Here is a 5,516-nt window from a genome sequence, read left to right on the forward strand (position 1 = left end):
TTGGAATCCAGGCCCACCATCGCTTCTCCATAGCTCGTAGGTTCATTGTTGTCTAGCAACATGACTTCCAAGACAGGATCACATACCACTCTGAAGTAGTACGCATCCTTGTCATCCCACGAGGTTTGGTAGTGACTTGATCTGAAGTTTCATGATCACTATCATAAGCTTCCACTTCAATTGCTGTAGGTGCCACAGGAACAACTCCTGTGCCCTGCCACACACTAGTTGAAGAGACGGTTCAATAACCTCATCAAGTCTCCACCATCCTCCCACTCAATTCTTTCGAGAGAAACTTTTCCTCGAGAAAGGACCCGATTCTAGAAACAATCCCTTATTGCTTTCGGATCTGAGACAGGAGGTATACCCAACTGTTTTGGGTGTCCTATGAAGATGCATTTATCCGCTTTGGGTTCGAGCTTATCAGCCTGAAACTTTTTCACATAAGCATCGCAGCCCCAAACTTCTAAGAAATGACAGCTTAGGTTTCTCTAAACCATAGTTCATATGGTGTCATCTCATCGGAATTACATGGTGCCCTATTTAAAGTGAATGTGGTTGTCTCTAATGCCTAACCCATAAACTATCGTGGTAATTCAATAAGAAACATCATGGTATGCATCATATCCAATAGGGTGCAGTTATGATGTTCGGACACACCATCACACTACGGTGTTCCAGGCTGTATTAGTTGTGAAACAATTTCCACAATGTCTTAATTTTGTGCCAAACTCGTAATTCAGATATTCATCTCTATGATCATATCATAGATATTTTATCCTCTTGTCACGACGGTCTTTCAATTCACCCTGAAATTACTTGAACCTTTCAATAATTCAGACTCGTGATTCATCAAGTAAATATAGTCAACATCTACTCAAATCATCTGTGAAGTAAGAACATAACGATATCCACTACATGCCTCAGCACTCATTGGATTGCACACATCAAAATATATTACTTCCAACAAGTTGCTTTCTAGTTCCATTTTACTGAAAACGAGGCTTTCAGTCATCTTGCCCATGTGGTATGATTTGCATGTCTCAAGTGATTCAAAATCAAGTGAGTCCAAACGGTCCATTTGCATGGAGTTTCTTCATGCATATACACCAATAGACATGGTTCGCATGTCTCAAACCTTTCAAAACAAGTGAGCCCAAAGATCCATCAACATGGAGCTTCTTCATGCGTTTTATACCGATATGACTTACGTGGCAGTGCCACAAGTAGATGGTACTATCATTACTATCTTTTGGCATGAACATGTGTATCACTACGATCGAGATTCAATCAACCATTCATTTTAGGTGTAAGACCATTGAAGGTATTATTCAAATAAACAGAGTAACCATTATTCTCTTTAAATGAATAACCGTATTGCGATAGACATAATCCAATCATGTCTATGCTCAATGCAAACACCAATATCGATGGTAGAGGGAGCGTACGATATTTGATCAACCTTGGAAATACTTCCAACACATATCGTCATCTCACCTTTAGCTAGTCTCCGTTTATTCCGTAGCTTTTATTTCGAGTTACTAACACTTAGCAACCGAACCGGTATCTAATACCCTGGTGCTACTAGGAGTACTAGTAAAGTACACATTAACATAATACATCCAATATACTTCTATCGACCTTGCCAGCCTTCTTATCTACCAAGTATCTAGGGTAATTCTGCTCCAGTGGCTGTTCCCTTTATTACAGAAGCACTTAGTCTCGGGTTTGGGTTCAACCTTGGGTTTCTTCACTAGAGCAGCAGCTGATTTGCCGTTTCATGAAGCATCCCTTTTTGCCCTTGCCCTTCTTGAAACTAGTGGTTTCACCAACCATCAACAATTGATGCTCCTTCTTGATCTCTACTTTTGTGGTGTCAAACATCGCGAATATCTCAAGTATCATCATATATGTCCCTGATATATTATAGTTCATCATGAAGCTCAAGCAGCTTGGTGGCAATGACTTCAGAGAACCATCACTATTTCATCTGGAAGATCAACTCCCACTCGATTCAAGCGATTGTTGTACTCAGACAATCTGAGCACAAGTTCAACAATTGAGCTTTTCTCCCTTAGTTTGCAGGCTAAGAAAATCATCGGAGGTCTTATACCTCTTGACGTGGGCACGAGCCTGAAATCCCAATTTCAGCCCTCGGAACATCTCATATGTTTCGCGACGTTTCAAAACGTCTTCGGTGCCTCAACTCTAAGCCGTTTAACTGAACTATCACGTAGTTATCAAAATGTGTATGTCAGATGTTCGCAACATCCACAGACAACGTTCGAGGTTCAACACACTGAGCGGTGCATTAAGGACATAAGCCTTCTATGAAGCAATGAGGACAATCCTCAGTTTACGGACCTAGTCCGCATAATTGCTACTATCAACTTTTAACTAAATTTTCTCTAGGAACATAACTAAACAGTAGAACTGAAGCGTGAGCTACGACATAATTTGCGAAGACCTTTTGACTATGTTCAGGATAATTAAGTTCATCTTATGAACTCCCACTCAGATAGACATCCCTCTAGTCATCTAAGTGATTACATGATCCGAGTCAACTAGGCCATGTCCGATCATCACGTGAGACGGACTAGTCATCATCAGTGAACATCTTCATGTTGATTGTATCTACCATACGACTCATGCTCGACCTTTTGGTCTCTTGTGTTCCGAGGCCATGTCTGTACATGCTAGGCTCGTCAAGTCAACCTAAATGTTTTGCATGTGTTCTGAGGCCATGTCTGTACATGCTAGGCTCGTCAACACCCGTTGTATTCGAACGTAAGAATCTATCACACCCGATCATCACGTGGTGCTTCGAAACGACGAACTTTCGCAACGGTGCACAGTTAGGGGGAACACTTTCTTGAAATTTTTAATGAGGGATCATCTTATTTACTACCGTCGTTCTAAGCAAATAAGATGTATAAACATGATAAACATCACATGCAATCAAATAGTGACATGATATGGCCATCATCACTTTGCTCCTCTTGATCTCCATCTTCGGGGCTCCATGATCATCATCGTCACCGGCATGACACCATGATCTCTATCATCGTGTCTTCATGAAGTTGTCTCGTCAACTATTACTTCTACTACTACAGCTAATGGTTAGCAATAAAGTAAAGTAATTACATGACGTTTATGTTGACACGCAGGTCATAAATAAATTAAGACAACTCCTATGGCTCCTGCCAGTTGTCATACTCATCGACATGCAAGTCGTGATTCCTATTACAAGAACATGATCAATCTCATACATCACATATATCATTCATCACATCCTTTTGGCCATATTACGTCACATAGCATACCCTGCAAAAACAAGTTAGACGTCCTCTAATTGTTGTTTGCATGTTTTACGTGGCTGCTATGGGTTTCTAGCAAGAACGTTTCTTACCTACGCAAAAACCACAACGTGATATGCCAATTGCTATTTACCCTTCATAAGGATCCTTTTCATCGAATCCGATCCGACTAAAGTGGGAGAGACAGACACCCGCTAGCCACCTTATGCAACTAGTGCATGTCAGTCGGTGGAACCAGTCTCATGTAAGAGTACGTGTAAGGTCGGTCCGGGCCGCTTCATCCCACAATGCCACCGAATCAAGATTGGACTAGTAACGGTAAGCATATTGAACAAAATCAACGCCCACAACTACTTTGTGTTATACTCGTGCATAGAATCTACGCAATAGACCTAGCTCATGATGCCACTGTTGGGGAACGTAGCATAAATTCAAAATTTTCCTCCCTTCCCCCCACTAGCTCATGAAGCGCTGCCGGAGGAGGGAGATGTGTCATGGGAGGGAGAGGGAGGCGCCAGGGCTTAGGTGTGGCTGCCCTCCCTTCCCCCCACTATATATAGGGCCAAGGGAGAGGGGGGCGCAGCCTTGGCCCTTCCTCCAAGGAAGGGTGCGGCCAAGGGAGGAGTCCATCCTCCCCAAGGCACCTAGGAGGTGCCTTCCCCCTTTAGGACTCTTCCTTTCCCTTATCTCTTGGCGCATGGGCCTCTTGGGGCTGGTGACCTTGGCCCATATAGGTCAAGGCGCACACCCCTACAGCCCATGTGGCCCCCCGGGGCAGGTGGACCCCCTTGGTGGACCCCCGGACCCCTTTTGGCACTCCCGGTACAATACCGATAATGCGCGAAACTTTTCCGGTGACCAAAACAAGACTTCCCATATATAAATCTTTACCTCCGGACCATTCCGGAACTCCTCGTGACGTCCGGGATCTCATCCGGGACTCTAAACAACTTTCGGGTTACCGCATACTAATATCTCTATAACCCTAGCATCACCGAACCTTAAGTGTGTAGACCCTACGGGTTCGGGAGACATGCAGACATGACCGAGATGACTCTCCGGTCAATAACCAACAGCGGGATCTGGATACCCATGTTGGCTCCCACATGTTCCACGATGATCTCATCGAATGAACCACGATGTCAAGGACTTAATCAATCCCGTATACAATTCCCTTTGTCTAGCGGTACGATACTTGCCCGAGATTCGGTCGTCGGTATCCCGATACCTTGTTCAATCTTGTTACCGGCAAGTCTCTTTACTCGTTTCGTAACACATCATCCCGTGATCAACTCCTTGATCACATTGTGCACATTATGATGATGTCCTACCGAGTGGGCCCAGAGATACCTCTCCGTTTACACGAAGTGACAAATCCCAGTCTCGATTCGTGCCAACCCAACAGACACTTTCGTAGATACCTGTAGTGTACCTTTATAGCCACCCAGTTACGTTGTGACGTTTGGCACACCCAAAGCACTCCTCCGGTATCCGGGAGTTGCACAATCTCATGGTCTAAGGAAATGATACTTGACATTAGAAAAGCTTTAGCATACGAACTACATGATCTTGTGTTAGGCTTAGGATTGGGTCTTTGTCCATCACATCATTCTCCTAATGATGTGATCCCGTTATCAATGACATCCAATGTCCATGGTCAGGAAATCGTAACCATCTATTGATCAACGAGCTAGTCAACTAGAGGCTTACTAGGGACATGGTGTTGTCTATGTATCCACACATGTATCTGAGTTTCCTATCAATACAATTCTAGCATGAATAATAAACGATTATCATGAACAAGGAAATATAATAATAACTAATTTATTATTGCCTCTAGGGCATATTTCCAACATGATCGTCTTGGGTTGGGCCCCTTCCACTCGATTGACGGGGTTCTCTCCTCGCTCCCGGGAGCCTTGACCTCGGCTGCGCCTTGGAAGGACGGGCTCCTTGTGCTGCTTTGGCATATTTGAAAAGTCCGGAACAACGCCACGTTCAACGGCATCGACTGCCATGCCTGCGACATCCTTTCCAGGACGGCGGACGATCTGCTGCTTTGGAGCCGCCGCTACGACGCCCCTGATCGCGAGCTCCTCCTGGAGACCCGCGCTTTTTTCCTTTCGGTCCTGTAACTCGCCCTCCCCCCCCCCCGCCCCCCTCTTTTTGGTTTTTCTCTTCTTAGCTTGTAGTTTTTTA

This window comes from Triticum aestivum, chromosome 2A (genome assembly GCF_018294505.1).
Source record: "Triticum aestivum cultivar Chinese Spring chromosome 2A, IWGSC CS RefSeq v2.1, whole genome shotgun sequence".
Lineage (NCBI taxonomy): Eukaryota > Viridiplantae > Streptophyta > Magnoliopsida > Poales > Poaceae > Triticum > Triticum aestivum.